Source organism: Python bivittatus, unplaced genomic scaffold (assembly GCF_059951505.1).
Source record: "Python bivittatus isolate LINGU-HERP-01145 unplaced genomic scaffold, Pbiv_v1 ctg000840_np1212, whole genome shotgun sequence".
Classification (NCBI taxonomy): Eukaryota; Metazoa; Chordata; class Lepidosauria; order Squamata; family Pythonidae; genus Python; species Python bivittatus.
The window spans coordinates 35,743,179-35,762,025 of record NW_028277113.1 but is presented as its reverse complement, the minus strand read 5'-3'; the positions used below and the strand labels follow the sequence as shown (position 1 = coordinate 35,762,025).

Below are 18,847 nucleotides of genomic sequence, written 5' to 3'. Positions count from 1 at the left end.
GAGCGATATTCCACAGGAGAAGTAGTGCCATTTGCCTGGCCAAGGAGGTTCAGCTGCCCCAACAGCACATCCAGGAATACATGCACAGAATCATCTTCTGGCTTCTGAATGTACTGATGAAGACAATGAGAGGAAGGGAAAGCAAAGACCTGGGGCATTTTTGCATCACACTTTAGTAGAGCAGGAAATTTTGAAGGGAAGCTTACATAAAACTTCATGGAAGCAAAACATGGAAGCTTTGCAGAATCCCAGTAAAAATTATGCTTTGTTGTATCCAGGGCTACAACACAATGTGAGCAAAATGAGTTCTGGTATAATGGTTTTAATGTGCAGTATAGATGAGAAACCTGTAGCCCCAACATTGTATGCAGCTCCTGATCCTTCTTTTCAGGGACTTTGAAGCTCCCTCTGACCTTGATTGCTGAAAACAGACAGCTTAGTTTCCCACCATTTTGAGGTGGCAAATGTACAAAAACTATAGTACAAGCCATGAGATAGATGGAACAAATTTTAAAAACAAAGGAAGTCTCCAAACTCCCCCCCCCACAAATCCAACAAAATTATATCCTATCCAAAGTACACCCTTCCATCAGGGTATGTCCATAAAAAATGTATTGATAAGGGCATATCTGATTTACATCCCCACATTTCTTTGTTACATATGATCGTGATGTAGCAATATAATGATAGGTGAAGATTAGTAATGGTTATAATTAACTTGATAAAAAAACATAGCAAAAATCAGATCCTCTTTCCAGATGAACAAAATATGTTGAGCCAAAAGGCACGAGAGAGTTTCACTTGATAACTGCCATTAAGTTAAGAGAAAAGGGGGAAAAACCATAGAAGTCCAGGTATGTACTAAAGATATGAGGCAGTTTAAAAGATGTACATGAAACAATGAATAATACAAAATAAAATGAAAAAATTTCCCTAGCTATATAAAATGTAGGTTAATGTGTATTATGTTAATGTCTGTATAAAACTAGAAGACTAATCTTATTGTAACCCAAGTAGAGATTAGAAGGCAACTGGAAGAAATTACATATTGAAGTTGGCTCCAGAGTAAGGGTGTGCCCAGGATATGAGCCTTTAACACAAGAACATGTGGGCACTGATTTCCAAACCTATGTACCTAAGCCATTTGGGCTTTGGGTTGCCAATCATAAGGGCAATGAATATCAAAACTTTTACGGATCCTTCAGTCTAAATCAAAATAGCTCAAAGGAACAGAAAACAGACATATGCCAGACCCCATAGAACAAAAGGTTATGATTTTAAAGGAACAAGGAAGCATAGACCACAGTGCTGATGGCACTAAGCAAAAACAGCAAAGATGGCTGGCATCTAGCTCAGCCAGAGCACCTGACATAATACTGAAAAGAGGGTTGCAGAGTTGTGTGCACTGAATCTGTACCAGGGTTACCTAAAGTGTGAGCAGATATTGTTTAGAGATTAGGTCTGAAGCAAGCAAACAAATATATTCAAGCTCATCACCAAATGGCTTATAACTGAAGTTTCTAAGGCCAGGAGTTCCAACATAGCCATATTCAATCAAACATTGTAAGGGAAGAATTATGTTTGCTAATATGCACATTCCAACAAGATGAGCATCTTGATCCTAATCATTTGTACCACCAAACCATTCTGTGCATAATAAAACAGCAACAAGCTTACTGAGCTAGACTAACTTTCTAGGTTGCTCACTGACTTAGCATTATCTACAGTATTTAAAAGGTTTATGTCCTTCTTTTCAGCTACAAAAGTGTGCGCGCACACACACAAATATACAAACCAGCTAACTCACAATCTAGGTAAGAAGTTGATATAATAAAGGCACTATTAGCTGTGTTGGCCAGAAGAAAAACATTTCAAAATTTCTTTCTCAGCAGTAGACTGGGAAGTTGGAAAACATCTACCAGTCCACACTGGACCAGCATGGTAAACTAGATTCCATAATTTTTAATGAAGAGGCTGGCATCTCGCAGGGGATTGATTCTGGCTGATACACACACACACACACACACACACAGATAAATAAATAAAATTATTTTACTTCAGTAAAATGTGCATGTTCACACAATGGTGCTTCAAGTAATGAGATTGCATCCTTATATCCTCTCATTCTTGACACAAGAATCTCTGTGAAACCTTTTTTGATTTTATTTATTTATTTATTTGTATAGATTTAAGGAACCCCAGACTCCATCCGACTCCAACCAAAAGCCAAAACAATGAAATAAACAGATTATAGGCACTCAGACAATGATATACAGAACATTTTTTTATTGAGGCAAGTTTATGTCTTCAGAATTATTTTGACTATAGTTTCCTTTGAAATACGTAAGGAATTAGTTATTGTGTAATAACTGAATGGGTGCTACACATTTTGCAATATAATTAAGCTACATCTGGAAGCTGGTTTGGACGTTGCCCGTACTTGAAACATTGAGTTTCCTTGTCTAAGATCCACTTTTCAGTCCCTCAGGAGTTGGCAAATACTCTTTCCTGGCATCACAACACATACTTCAATCTCTACTGATCACTGAAGGGTAAAATTGTTCAATTTTGAAAACAGTGTTTGAAATAAAATAGCTATAACTCTGTAATCTGTAAGCAAAAGGACTTTTCTCTGATATTCTTTGGGCTTCAGTGTGTTAAAATATCTTTTGCTTTCTGTTCTTTATGCTAGAATCCTTGAGTTCAAATCCTCAGCCCCAGCGGAATAAAATAGCATAACCTTATTCATCGTATCAGTACATCTGATTGATTAGTCAATATCACACAAGTTCAAAGCAACACGTCCTGTCAAGACAAGTGCTATTTTCTTTAGTAATTTACCACTTCCTTCTTCCTCCAATCCAACAGACAAAATAACAATGGAGAGGGAGAAGGAGGTCAGGCTGTTCAAATCACTTGAGAAATAAGAATGTTTTGGCATAAAGTAAATCTAACCTGTTACTATAAACATTAGTAGCCCCATCACTGTCGAGACCCATGGCAAGGCACTCATGGTGCTCCACCTAAGGCAGTGAAATATGTGCATAGTTCAGACATACAAGTTAAATCCCAGGCAGCAACAATAAGGAGTAAGAATTCAAAGCCTTTTCCCAGGTTTTATCTAAAACAGGCATCAGTGCCCCGAGTGGAGCAATTCAGCTGCTAATTCCTTTTCTGAAACAACTGCACTTCCTCTGTTTGTGTAGAACTTCCTTCAGCGTGAAGAGCTGGGCCAGCACAATATATACAAATACAATAAAAGTTGTGCTACAATTGTCACCTGTGTTTTTTCATCCCCTAACTTGTAGATTCAGTCGTATGACAGGAAAAATCCAGATGCTATTTGATGTGCAAAACCTAATCAGCTTTTCATAAAAATCCCTCTCACTGCATTCAGCCAGGCTTTCTCCCAGGTAAATGTGCACAAGATTGCAGTCTTAATCAACAAAGGTTGGTTATTTATGGCCATTGGCTATCTATAGAATTGTTTTTTCAAGAATAGGAGTCCATGGCTAGGCTACAGGACCCTGGATGACCCCTAGAGGAGAGCAAAGAGTTACTTTTCTCTTTCTTTTTGCTGCTATCTAGTGGTCATCAGAAGTCCTGCACCCAAGGTATGGTAGACAGGGTTATCAAGAACAATTCTATTGCTTTTAATCTGATTGTCTGAGAGAGCATCTATGCAATATGAACATATCAAGGCATTAAAATAAATTCAAGAGATCCACTTAATGATATCTTCTTTTCTGAGAGCGTCAGACATATGAGAAGAAAGACGCCTGCTGTTACTTTCAAGAACATACCGTGTCTGCTTTTAGGAAAGGCCAAGACTTTCCTTTCAGCCAGATTTCAGTCAGAGTTCATTTTAATAGTAGTTTTAACTGCTTACTTCTTTAAAAAAAATAATCATCTTAAATGTCCTAACTGGTATGTGTATGTGTATGTATGTGTGTGTGTATATACACACATACACACATACACATACATACATACAGCTTTCTGCATTTAAATCTGTGCCCAAACATTGCTTCATTATTAACTGTCTGCTATAATAAATTATTTCTGCCCAGTCCTGTAGTTTGCAAATATACTTTAAGATGAAAATATAATAAACAGGCTTATCTTAAAAAAACAAGCAAACAAACAGCTGTGATAAATGAAAGTTTCACTTCTCTGCTTACATAATCTTCCATCCTAAAAGCTTAAGTATAGGGTCAGTCAACTGATAAAACCCAAGCCGAATGACATACTGTTTAGTTTCCTCCTGGAAAAAAGATAGTGTTCATAGTATCAAATGCCCACTCACATTCTACTGTTGATATGCTCAAAATATTAACCACTGATTTAAGTGTTTGAAGGCCTTTTGCTATATTGCCGTCACCAGCACTCATCGGATCCTATTTCCAGCTCTTGGCTCTGCCCCATCCGTTGTTTGTGGAGCTGGGAGAGAAAGTTCACAGGGACTGACCGCAGAGGCAGCTTTCATCCTCAAGGAAGCTGAAAGTCCTCAAGTCCTTCTTCCTCAGCCAGGTGTCCTCCTGATGTGTTGGACTTCAAATACTTCCCAGTACATGGAGGCTGAAGCTCAGCCCTGGGAATGCTGTTGAGCCGTGGGCATCTCATACTGGTGAAAGAAGAAGCTGGCTTTGTAAGCCTCTGCTTTTTAAATGGGCTGAGATTAAGTTCCTTTTTGGAATCTGGCATAATCCTTACCACTGTACATCTTGGAGGGTTTGTATATCCATCTAGAAGAATGAGATAGTGCTGGGTGCTTGACTAGTGTGTCTTGAATATATGCCAGTTGGCTGGCTTCACACAACACACTAAACCCTGGCTATTGTGGCCAAAGGCCACTTTTACTGTTTTTGGGAGGCACATGAAAAAGGGGCAAGGCTTCACTTGTACAGTCACAGCCACCATCTTGACTTTTTTTACCCCTATCCCTTGTGGAAGCCTCTAGGTAAATTATATTAAAAGAAATGCTGAGCCCTAACTGCCAGCAAAAATATATGTTCAGCCTGGAAAATCAAATCGTTGGGAAGTAATAGGAATAGGTTATGTAATTGCTGATTAAATAGAAAATGTTTGTAATAAGTTGTTGAGTCTGAATATGTAATATATTATAGGTGTACATGTACTGTACTCAGCAAGGATGGATAACAAGGATGGATCCATTTGCAATGAGGAAACTACTTTTTGTTTCTCTGGTAAAAACATCTTGTCAAAATGTTTAAACATAGATAATTTATGTACATAGAGGCCACTATAAATTTTCAAAAGTATTTTGTTTCATAATAACATTTATTTCTTGGCAATTAGTGCTCAGCATTTTTTGAACTGTATTTCCAAACATATCTGATCTTGAACATGATGTCTAAGTAGGAGGAAGCATAAGGATGTACATTTAAGGACACCTTTTGTTTTTCATTTGGAGAACAGATCCATATAAGAAGCTGGCTCTAAATTAGAAGAGACACTGTTCTGGCATTTCTGGGTAAAAAAATTAGGCTTTCATTAGCTGAAATCCATTTTAAAGCAGAAATATATAACCATTTAAATTGCCAACTGAACTGGATCAAGCTGATGATGACACAAATTAGTCTTATTCTGTTTGTTTTTTTTTAATTTAGCACTTGCTATTGAGTCTTATCTTCTGGATAAGAGTTGAACAATCTCTATTTCCAGGTCTGCCTACAAGCCCCTTTCTGTGGTCCTTAGAGCCTCCTCTGATCAGGACAAGTGAAGGTGTCAATCCTCCAGCTGTTCTCTTAGCCCAGAGATAAACATATGTTGTGTCCTGTTCTTTAGCCTTACTTTTGCTGGGAATTGAATACCCTTTTTGATCCTTGTTAGCAGAATATATGAATGATGACAGTGAACAGAAAACTGATGCTGGCTCTGAATTAAAAATATTTTGATGGGACAAAATTGCTAGAAGAAATTGGATAAAAATATGTGGATATTAAGGATGTGTCTGGTGTTTCATAAAAGAGAAAGGTAATCTCTGCCTTCCCTAGTGAGGAAACAAACAAACCTTCATTCATTTAAAATAGAGAGTTAGCAAAGCTCCCTTCTCATGGTTTGTATCCAGAGTGGTGTGCAGTGGTGAAGGCACCAGGTAAGAAACCAGGAGACCGGGAGTTCTAGCCCTGCCTTAGGCACGAAGCCAGCTGGGTGACCTTGGGCCAGTCGCTCTCTCTCAGCCCTAGAAAGGAGGCAATGGCAAACCACTTCTGAAATCTTGCCAAGAAAACTGCAGGGACTAGTCCAGGCATTGCCAGGAGTCAGCACTGACTTGAAGGTGCAAAAACAAACAAACAAAAAACCCAGAGTTTAATTAACCCTGGAAGAAACATTTGATTTACATTTTATAATTTTTCTTGGTAGTTTCCAAAAAAAGGAAGCTTTCAGCAATCTTAGGGTACTAGATCTGAATGCCAAAATCCACACGCCAGTAGATGGCAGTGAATAGAAACAGAAAACCTGAACTCTTCTGCCACCTTGTGGTTGTTGGGAGTTTTTCTGCCCAGATCTGATAGACCTAATTGCTGTAATTGCTTGCCTGTTTTGGTTGGCAGGGGCGGGGGGCAGCGGGAGGGTTAGAAGAGTAGTTGCTGGCATATACTTAGACCAGATGCTGGCATCTGTGGTTTATCTCCATTCTTATTCAAGACCAGGAGCTGCAAAGTTATAGCAGCTTTCCTCTGGGGAAAACTCTAGCAGATCAGTTAGGCTATATTGATCCTTTCCTTTTTCACAAAAATCCTTTGCCATAATTAGGGGCACGATGGGGAAAAATGCGAAAGGTACAGCTTCCCCCAATTATTTTTTGTTGCAACATTTATTGATTTTAATGGGGAATACTCTATCTGCTTATCCCAAACATAAAGGTACCGGAGTTGTATTATAATATAAATAAGGTGCTTCCTAAGCAGAGTCTGGCATCTCTTGTTTATAGATTTGTGGTGATGCTTTCTAAGAAGATAGAAGGCCCTCTCACACTGATAGCTATTTCTTTTTTGTTGTTTTAAATTGCATATAATTAACAATATTCCACTTGGCTGCAGCAGTAGGAGCAATGAGGTAACAGAGCAAATTCACTAGTGAAGTCAGCTACCATTTGGTTCCTCTTCTCACCAAAATATGTCCTTCTGAAACTCCAGATGAAACTTTGATATAATGATGAATAATATGTAGCCAAGTTTGCTTGTTTTCATCATCCCCCCCCTCAATTCTATCATGTCTAATGGATTACAAATCTGTATGCAGTAAAGATGCTTTCTTATCTTTCCATAAAACTTCGAAACCTTACTATTTATTTTATTTATATATTACATTTGCATAGCCGCCCATCTTACACTAAGCGACTCTGGGTGGCGTACAACAATTTACTAGTACTTTTATTGTCATTATTATTATTATTCCACCATCAAGTCAACTGTATACTGTACACAGCTGAAGACTTTGCTGCCTGAAGCAAACCACCAAATGGTATCTTCCTTCCTTTCCCCAAAATCATGGTACATAAAACCTTAATTATTATGTTACTTGAGAAGACATTCCCTCAGGCCTCCCCCTCCTTGGCAATAGAAAGACAAAAAGTAATAAATTAATTGCTAACAATATGCTATCTTTTCATGACACTCAAAATTTCCTGCCTGAGTCAATTACTTTACTATACCTAATGGCAGGGCCAACCCTGACTCTAGAATGATCTATTCCATTAACATTAACTCAATTCCATGAGTGATATCAACAATATCAGGCAGTATAATTCATAATTGTATATGGTAAGGATCTGAAGAATGGGGGCAACAGTGGAAACATCTGTATTTTGTTTTCATTGGGTTTTATTTATTTATTTATTGCATTCATTTGATTTAGAGGCCAACTGACTCTGGGCTGATTACAGTTAAAAGGAAAAAAATATGTCAAAAGCACACACACAACCAACTGCAGGACTACTTCATTATCACAAAAAAAGAAAGTCAGATGGCTCCTCAGCCTTCCTACTTCAAGGCCTGGGAGAAAAGTAGGTTTTTAATAGCTTCTGGAAAGTCATTAAGGTGGGAACAATGTGGATCTCTGGGGGGGATATCCTTGCCACTGAGAAGGCATGCTTCTTGGTTCTGCAACATAATATCAACAGGACCAAAATGTGCTCACTCTGCCTGACCTCACCAAACAGGCAGAAACAGTTGGAGATAGGTGGTCTCTCAAATAACCAGTCCCTATCCCAATGAAGGGCTTTATAGGTGATAACTAGCACCTTGACTGGTAACCAGTGCAGCTCATAAAGTGGTGGGAATGTGTGAGCATATTGCAACATGCCCATAATTGCATGCACCACTGCATTCTGGACCACCTGTAGCTTCCAGGTGGTCTTCAAGGGCAGCTCTGTGTAGAGTGCACTACAGTAATCCAATTGTGAGGTGACCAAAGCATGAATGTCTGTCTGAAGGGCCTCCTAATCCAATAATGGGTGTAACTGGTACACCAAATAAACCTTTGCAAAGACTATCTTGGCCATAGCTGTCACATGCTCATTGAGCAGGAGCTGTGAGTCTAACAAGATCCCCAGATTGCACCCATGTCTTACATGGGAGATTGCCACCCCATCACGACTAAAGACGGAATATCCCCAGAACCAGGAGGACCAAATCAACAGGGCCACTTGGTTTTGTCAGAATTGACCCTAAGTCTGTCCTTCTGGCACAGCTTCCAGACACTGGGCCAGGACTTCAACAGCACCATTTGGTTGGCCCAGAGTTGCGATGTACAATTGAGTATCAACAGCATGTTGATGCTACCTGATTCCCGACCAATGGATAACCTCACCAGTGATTTATATAAATGTTAAACAAGGGGGAGAGAGTGTTGAGCACTGCAACACCCCACAAGTGAGGGGCTGTGGGTGCAGTCTTTACTTCTCCCTGTCGTTGGCAGTTGAAACCAGGCACAGAGAAAGAAGGAAACTACTACAAAGCAGTGCCTTCCATTCCCAATTCCTGAAGCCAGTCCCAAAAGGATACCATGACTGACAGTATCAAAAGCTGCTGAGATATCAAGGAGCACCAGGATTGACATACCACCCCCATCCCAACTCTGCCACAAGTAATAAACACGCGTAGCCAATGCTGTCTCCATACTGAATCCTGGCTTTAAACCTTCCTGAAAAGGGTCTAAATAATTTTAACTCAGCAGCAGAACACAAGTCTTCATATGAGAACTTATAGGATATCAGATAGATATTCTATCTGCACGCTATTAACCAAGTCTGCACGCTATCACCCGAGTAAATGGATGTTGGGAGATCTGGTAACCAGAGAAAGTGAACTCCCTTGCATCAGTAAAACAGAGTGGGGCAAGTGATCTTCATAAAACTTGCTATGTCTCCATTTCCTTGTAGCATTCATTCTTGGTTTAATCTTGCACTGGTAGTGCCAAGTAGTTTGGTCAGTTATAATCTACTATCCCCCAAAAATGTGTTTGCGCATGTATATATAACCTTAACTTATATATCATGAACCTTCTATTTTAATGGGCTAGAAAGTCAGTGGCCTTAAGCAATTATGAAAAGTGCAATTGGATTTATATGAACAGACTTACAGCAGTTAGAATTATCTTTGCTTCTATTCTGTTGATAATGGACAGTGCTACAGTCTTTACAAAGGCCTCTTGATAGGGCAATAAAATCCTATGGAAACCCATATAATTGTAGAATTTTAAAACTGGGACCTAACATAATGGATTATATTCCTCACAAATTCAAAAATTTGGATGCTTTGTAGGGAGACAGTTGAGATTCTCTGGTGCCAGAGGGCTTAGCACCAAATTGTGAAGGCTATGCACCATAAATCCACTTCAGCATTAACAAAGCAAAAGTAAGGAACAGCTTTTCAAAACATAAGCTTTATTCATTCCCATTGATGTGTTACACTTTTCAAAAATATACCAATAGCAGTTATACAAGAAGACCCAGCTGTCCCCCATCATGACCCTTTATCATTGCTTTTCATGGACTCATTGCTAGAACCAGACCGTTAGTTATTTGCCAGAAGAAAACTATACTTTTCTCAAATTAGCAGAAGGCATCATGTATTTGGGCATCTCTTCTGCTTGCACTGAACATTATGAAAGCCATTTTAGAATTGAGAACCCTATTACTGACTTACTTTGTTCAGAATACACCCTTTTATCCTAAAAGTCATTACAAGCCCTGATTACTTAGAGATAGAATTGGTTGAACTGTCAGCCTCATTTCATAATAGGCTATTCTTAGGGGTGGGCAGAGAACTTTACTGTCACCTTATGTTTAAATAAAGCACTCTAAAAATTATTTCCTGCCTGCTATTTTAGGTTAGATAATATTAATACTTTTTTTTTACTCTTTTAAAAATGTTACCCATTTATAGGAAACAGTTGTTCTGGGTGCAAATAATTAAAACAGGCTGTTGCCTCAGTTTCGTCCAACAAAAATATTCAGATGATACCAGGTTCAGGAAGGCTGATCCAAACTCTCTGTGGTATGTGTGCATATGCATGTGTGTGTGTGTGTGTGTGTGTGAGGGAGAGAGAGAGAGGAACAAATAATGTACTGTTTAGTTTAATGTTTCTTTGGATTCTATACACACTGCAGAATGATACAAAATGGTTGTAACAGTTGATAGTGAAAGCAGGAGAGCCAGTTTGGTCTAGTGGTTAAGGCACCAGGCTAGAAAGCAGGAGACTGTGAGTTCTAGTCCTGACTTAGGCATGAAAGCCGGCTGGGTGACTTTGGGCCAGTCAGTCTCTCTCAGCCCACAACTTCAGGCTTGGGTGACAAGCTAATAGGTCAATTCCTGTTGCAACCAATGGATCAACATTCAATTGATCTGAAAAAAAGTGGACCCTGAACCTGTGGGTAAACGCTTGGAAGAAAAAGAAAAGTTGGTAATGAAAGCTCCTACGTCCTCTGCTCTTTCTTGGTTATGAGTAATAAAACAGACGTGTGATGGAACATTATCATATCTTTCCATATCTGCACTGCGTGTAATTGGCTGATAGGCAGAAAAACTCTCTATACAGTGACATGACAGTGGTGTTGCTCCTTGGGAAACTGACACCTGCTGACTTCAGCTGAAATGGAGATAGGGACAGTCTCTCCCCACCTCTCTATGTTTAGACAATATTCTTTTGAACCTGAGCCTTCTATTCTTTTTATTCTATACTCTCAGAAAATTGAGAGGGAAGGGCTGCCATGATTCTCCTCAATGCATTTTATATACTTCTCTAATGAGTAGCTTTTCTCTGATTCTGTATGTAAGAAAATACCTAAGATTCATTATTTGGGGGGGGGGGGTGTAAGTATTTTCAGAGTTAAATATTATGGAGTAGTTGAACGGCTCTTCGCGTCTTGTTCCAGCTATCAACTTTTATTGTAGGTGGGATGTTCCTGAAGAAGAAAAGGCCAGCAGCTTCCCAAAGGGAGTAAGTGGAATCAATTGGCTTACTCACAGTATCAGTGAGTCAGTGAGTAGCTTAGGGTGCCTGGCACCAGCTGAAGCAGGAAGGCTGGCCAACAACAATGCCTTTACAGTCAAATTTCATGATAAGTTTAACAGCAGACTGTAAATAATGAAGGGACTTTTTTCCATTGGGCTGGAAACTGTATATGAGTAAACAGCAAGAATGGCAAAAGGCCCTGTTTTGCAAATAGGCAAGGGCATGTCTTCAGCTTTTTTTGCATGTTTTCATGTAAAATAATCCATGGCAAAAAGTTTACTACCTTATAATTTTATCTTGCTGTGCTCAGTAATATTCATGGCTGTATACATGTGTGGTGTGTGTGTGTCTCCCTCCCCCTGTCTCTCTCTCTCTCTCTCTTATCTATCTATCTGTCTGTCTGTCTGTCTGTCTGTATGTCTATCAATCATCTCAACAGACCACAGGAGAGATGAAGTAACAAGACACCTAAAATACATGCCACAAGGTTGGCTATTTCATCAGCATGTTCAATTTTGTTGTTTTGTAAGTTTTGCAAAGTAGTGCACTTTGTAGCTTGTTTAATATAATTTCCATTCTTTTTAAACATCTCTCCTTAGCAAAGGGGTCTTTAGACTTCTCAGGCCAGGTGGGTACATTTGAAATGTTGGATCCAGCATTCTTTTTTTTTAAATATAATTTTTATTAAGAATTTTGATTACAATAGTAAAAACTAAATTTAGAAAAAGAGAAAAAGAATAAAAAGTGTAGGAAAAAAGAAAAAGAAAGAAAGAAGAAAAAGAAAAGAAAAAACATAATAAAGAAAAAGAAAAGAAATATATAAAGAAGTGACTTCCAACCTTCATCACAAATATAAACACATTTAGTAACCCTTCATCCCCTATAAGGTTACAAACAGATATCTCTCTATCACATATCCCATCTCTTATCTATAAGTATATCCATACAACATCAACTTTTCAATCCTGGTGTCAACAAAAAGGCCATAAAGGGTTGCCAGAACTTTGCAAAAAAAAGTTGTGTGTGTCTTATTTTAACCTTGATCAAATAAGCCAACTTTATATTCCTTCCTTTTACTTCTAACAGTCTTAATCTTTCATTCAGTCAAATACTGTAGGATTTGATTTCTCTTCAATGCTTCTTTATCCCATCCCACAGATTTCTTCAAGGCTTTAATAAGCCTCTTTTGTAGATCCAATAAGAAAACTTTTTCCAGGTCATTCTCTTGTTTTATCATTTGTAATTTCTCTTTTAATTTTTAAAATTTCAGCCAGTTTCTTCTGTATATCTAGTAAAGCATCCTTTTCCAAATCATTCTCTGGGTCTGTCATTTGTAGTTCCATTTCTGGTACTTCCTCTGTCTTGTCCAATAAATTTGTCCCACATCTGTCATTCTTCCATTAACATCTTTTGGACATAGTCTATCCATAGAAGCAGACATCATTACTGACAGTGTAGATATTGTAGTTACTAATTTCTGTCTCCATTCTTCAAAGATCTCCTTTAATGTTTCTGATATTATAACGTTTTGTGTCATTTTGTAAGTCCCAGTATTAACTGACATTAAAAACAGGCTTGTATTCCCCCCCCCTTCTATTTAGAATCTTTAGTCCCCTTTAGTATCCAGTTTCTAAAATCATAAAATAACTTATCTTTGTTATGACTTACACCAGCCAGGATAGCCAAAACAAGCCTGTTTCCCACAAGAAGCTATTTATTTTTTATAGTTAATCCCAAAATCTTATAGTAAAAGTCAATATTCCAAATTTATCTGGACCCTTAATCCATTTATAACTTTCTTAGATCAAAATCTTATTTAGTTTTTTGCTATTTATTTCAAATTCTTTAAGTTCTTAAACTTATAATTAATTTTTCTTTTGTTCAGAGTTGAAGATAAAACTCACCCAATGACTTTTCAAATTTGTCATTCCAAAGGTTTCTAATAGCTTTAAGATGTTTAATAGGCAATTTCTGAAAGTGATTAGAAAGTGAGGCTTGTGAACTTAGTATCCTTTAAAAGGCTCTGCTGCAATTGCAAGCAAGATGGCTAATCCCTTCGTTTCCTGGCACTCCAACCTGTGGAATACCACTCTCTTGCGGTCTTCTTGTGAGGACCAGCAGTCTGAAGCACATATGGGCAATCTCCTGTGCTCTCCTCATCCAGAGAGGCTCCGAGGGACTGGTCTACTCACTGGTTCCTTGGTTTTTGCCATGGTCGTCATCTCCACTTTTGCAGAGACATCTTTAGTTCGCCATACCTCTCCTGGAAGTTGGATCCAGCATTCTCACAAAATGCTGTCATGGGGAGGTGGCTAACAAGAAAACAAACATTTACCAGTTAGGCATTCTTCCAAGAAAGCAGGGGGAAATAAAGTTTATGCAGGAAGCAGCTACTATATTAGCAGCATGTTAACTTCCTATTTAATTCTTAAGTGTGCATGTGTGTGTGAGTATATGTATGTGTATGTATATATTTATATTTATATGAAATGCAGCAGATATCAAGGGAGGTATTTGTGGGCACACTGGGACCACAAGCACCATGTTAGAGATTCAGAGCTTAGCAGGAATCCAAAAATCATAATGTAGGGCCCAGAGAGTGTCAACTGGGATGACCATTACTTTTTTTGAGTGGGTATATCTACTTGGGAAGCAACAACTGCTGATAGCTTTCCAGAATACACTAGGAGTATATGTGGGACATTTAGGTTTCCTGCAATTTTCTACTTAGGAACTTCAGGTTATGTAAAATGGCTTGAAGACTACGCAACAAAGAAAGAGACATTGAAACCATATGCAGCTACAATTGGTCTCAATACTAGACCAATTGTAGGTAGAAATAGTGGAAATTGAAGAAAAGATGGTTCCAACTATGGCTAGTCTCAAAAAATTATGCAGGGTGAGATCTGGTTGCTACTTAGATGGGAGACTTCTTGGAAATACCACAACTGTAGGCTAGAGTGGAAAATAATAAAAACAAAAACTGGAAGAAAATGATGGCAAACGTTTCTTTCTGTTGCCAAGAAAAATACATGGACATGTTCATGAAGTCACTAAGAGCGGAGCTTGACTCAAACAGACTACTTTTTATCTGTTTTTTAAAAAAGCAGTGCCAACTGCTGATCTTGGATTAATCATAGCTGACATTTGTGGAGCGGTTTCAAAGTTGAAAGTATTTCATGTGCATTATTTAGTTGAGATCTTTGCAACTAGAATGTAAGGTAAGTCAGTATTATTATAGTGGCTACTGCAGATGGAAGATTGAAATGAATAGGATTGCCTGAGGTTACTTAGGGATTATTTTTGCATAGTATGTTTTAGCTACTTACTGAATTAACCCATTTTCTGGGTTTTCACAATATATTCAACTATAAATTGACCAAATGGGCTGGGGATACAAAACACTAAGACCCATCCCCCAGATTAAAACTAATCAAGATCACACATTGTAGGAATGCAGCCACTAGGTCTTTAACTGATTGTGTTAAGTGTATTGTGTAAACCTAGCTAGCAAGTTCACAGGATAGGCATGTTCGACACCACGTTTGACACCCAACGCTTCTTTATTTATAGCTCAATCTCTTATCAGTCTGGAAGATTTATAGATTTCTTTAGGACAAGGGGGGGCAGTCTTTTTCAGCCTGGGAGGCTTGCACATTAAAAAAAGTGGTTTTTCTCCTCTCTTTTGGGGGGATATGTATTGGATGATAAGGTGACACTTCCAGGGATAGAACTAAAGTTTCTCAACTTGACTTAAAACTTCAGTTAAATTTTGCTAAAATAGTAAACAATAAACAATCCCACTCAAAACACTGAACATGGGCCTTTTTGCTATCAAATGTCAGCACTGTGAAATGCATAATTATATAGTTCTGGTTTTTAATGCTGGGCAGGATAAGAGAAGGCGAATGGTCACCTTTTATTTTTAGAATTTATGTCTTTTATTTTTAGACTTTTGATCTAATCCTGTGGCTCCAAGGACACTGAGTATAACACTTAAAATGATTGAGAAACCGTGTGCTCTATATCCATAGAGACTGTTTGGTGTTAAAAATTATTTGGAGAGCAAAGGCATGACACTTGGCTAAGGAAAACAAAACTTGACAGGGGCAAATATCCATCATTCATTCCTGGTGACATTTTAAAGTGGCCAAGAATTAGAGAATTGAAAAGTAGGCATGGAAGGGTGTTGTAAAAAGTCAGCATAGGAGATTTAAGGCCCAGCAGGTGAATGTGAGAGGATGGAATAGAAGACAGTAGGCGATATACAGGGAAGGGGAAGTGAGCAGCTGGGAATGAAACATTAGATATATATCTGAGCATCTTCATCCCTCAAATGTTCAAGAGAATTCAGACAATGAGCCTTTTGAATACTTTTGGCACTTAGACTGAATGGGCACAACCTGTATCAAACTTTAAGGGTTTGATTGACCTGTATTCTGGTCTTGGCATGTCACATCCCCAGAGTGTAATTTCTCTACCCGTAAACTGGAAATATTGGTAATCTATTAATACAGGACTGGGCAATTCAGTGCCATTAACATTGGAGGGGGGGGGCTGAGGGCTGCAGAGGGAATGGGCCCATTTACACTTCTGGGGAACATTTGAGAGAGTTTTGAAGGCTTTCTTTGTTTTTAATTTCTATAGTTCAGGGCTTACACTGCAATCCTCATACATTTCCCACCTCAAAATGGCAGGAAACTGGGCTACCAGTGTTTTAGCAGACATGGCCAGAGAAGAATGTGAGGGCTGCAAAAAGGACACTTTGCAGTTTGCCCACTCCTGCATTAAGACAGACAGAGAGACAGACAGACATGGGAATATAAAAACCTCTTTGTCAAAAATATGAGGTATGCCTCAAGGAGGAAAGAACATCACCTTTAATTTTGATGTTAGGGTGAGGTGAGGAATATATGGGAAAAGGAGTTCCTTCAGATACCCCCCCCCATACATCCCCTGAAAATCTTGTGCGGGAGGCCCTTCCTCCATCTAAAAGTCACCAATTATAAAATGGCAAGTTTTAAGTAAAAAAAGCAATTGTTAGCTACCTGAGAAGTGTTAATTGTAGTTAGTTTACTTCAGTTTGGGTCCTGGCCAACTTAGCCCTGATTGCCTGCCTACTTTTTTGAAATGCCGGTCATCCCCAAACCAAGTGCATCTCCTCTCAGCCAAAAAAGGTTGCATCTCCCAAGGGTGTAACTTATGAATTGTAAGCAGTGTGTAGTTCTGTGCTTCCTGACTAGTTCTCAGTTTTGAGTACTTTGAGCAAACATCTTTAGACATTGTCCAGCTTTGTGGTGCATGTTATCAACTCATACGCTTCTAGGACCGTTTTGGCATTTTGGCAGCTATTGGCCATGTTGCAGTTGTAGTCAACAAGCCATTCAATTGAAGTTGTGAATTTTCCAGGCCTGATCCAGAACAAGTGGATTGTGGAGAGCAGCCTAAAATAAACCTAATGCATCATGTCCCAGCAATGCCTGCTGTGGAAAAAAAAGCCTTTTGACTCCAGCCTTAGTATCATAGGCGGAGAAAATGTGGTCTGTTCTACATCGCTTGTCAAAGCTGCTTGTCTACTACAAAAGCATATTGTTCCATTAAATATAATGTTAGACATTGAAATTCAGGATCTGGGCTGTATCACACAATAGACAGAACTGAATTGTACAGATCACTAGTGCTCACATTAAGCATTTCTGGAGGAGAAAAAAAATCCTTTAAAACCTAAGTGAGAAATATGGCATTTCTTTTCTTTTCTTTTCTTTTTAAAGAAAAAGGCAAATTTCAGTATTACATGGCTGATGTAATGTGTTGCTACTAAGGCAACTGCATTCAAATGCCTTCCCAAGTTGACTTAAATCACAGCTTCTTTGTTCAAAGTGATCAATTACATCTGTGTATTGATCCAATACCGCAACTGTTACTTTTCTTCTGTAGTCAAGAAGACTTCTGGACATAGATGACCCATTGTTCCCTGCAATTTGATTGAATTGTTCTTTTATGATGTGTTATAGCAGTGTTTCTCAATCTTACTGGGGAACTCTGAGAGTTAAAGTCTATACTTCTTACAGTTACCAAGGTTAAGAAATACTGTGATTTAGGATAGCCTACAGTGGAAATAACAACAGGGCTGAAGCCTTATAAACAAACAGACAAACAAGCAAGCAAGCAAGCACATAGACACAAAAGATGGAAGAAGGAGGCAGTAAGAAAGAACACTCTATTTACTTAATTTTGAATCCTCAGAAAAGGATACTGTTTCCTGTCAAGCCACTTAAATTCTGGGGTGTGGTTTGGCCTTTGGACAGTTGATAGCTGCTCTAAACCAGTTCGAAATGAATTTGGTCTAGCTGGCAATCTGGGATGAGCAAGTAGACAGGGCAGCAGCAGGAAGCTTGATGTCCAAGGGGCTCTGCTTGCTTCCAGACACCTCTCTTTGTGCCCATCCTGACCTTTGAAAAGGTTCTTTCAATAAAAACAGGAAGGTACAGAACAAAGCACCAGGCTTTTGACCTACAGTACTTAATTGCAGGACCATCTTGGGCTCCACAGGATCCCATGAGGGTGGGAGGAACCACCCCGGGCTTTGATTTGTCTTTTGGTAAATGGGTATTTTGTCCCTAGCAAGGCACCTTGCCAGCTATCTTTTAAATAGGCAATTCCCTCCCCTCCGACAGCATTTCACGAATACCTTGACCACTCGCTCTCACAACTTCAGATGAACATATAGTTGAATCCTAAGATGATATAACAGAATTAGGGAAACCCAACCATGGAATTTTCTTTCCATGAACTTAGAAACATACGGTGCAGTAGTCACTAATTTTTAGTTTCAGAATGTGAAAGTTTAGCCGAAGAGAATAGGAATACCTCCCCATTAAATTTAGTTAAAAATGACCAGAAAGCTGTTCTCTGAGCTTCATATTAGCTCCTTTGCAGGGGTCTGCAGGGAAGGTTTAAAAAGCTGTGACAGTACAATTAAAATCCCGGCCCTTTTTACATGTGTTACTGTCCATTAAGAAAAGGGCAGGGGTTTTGACTGCACAGTTGTGGCCACCATCTTGACTTTTCTGACCCTGCTCATTCGTGGTGCTACAAGTGGTGGGATGAAAAAGAAATGAGATCATAATAGGATTTGGGGCGCTCCAATGCCACATGACAACATGACAGGGCCAATTTTTTGTTCGGCACAAGTTTTAAAGAGCACTATAACCTTTGAGTTTCAACTGTAACGAAATGCTACACAGGGCCTGTATGACAAATGGCTTTGGGGATTAGCAGCAGGCTGTGGGAGAATAACCTCATGACATATTTTGTTTTCAGTTCAACGTTTATCTTTTTTTTTTTTTTTGGTCTCTGAATT

The 18,847-nt window shown here is 38.8% G+C and overlaps 1 long non-coding RNA gene across 1 annotated transcript in view; it reads left to right on the top strand.

Annotated features, from left to right (window-relative positions):
* The window catches only part of LOC148213729 (uncharacterized), a 144,468-nt gene that overhangs the window by 37,968 nt on the left and 87,653 nt on the right, over positions 1 to 18,847 (top strand). The window lies entirely within an intron of this gene.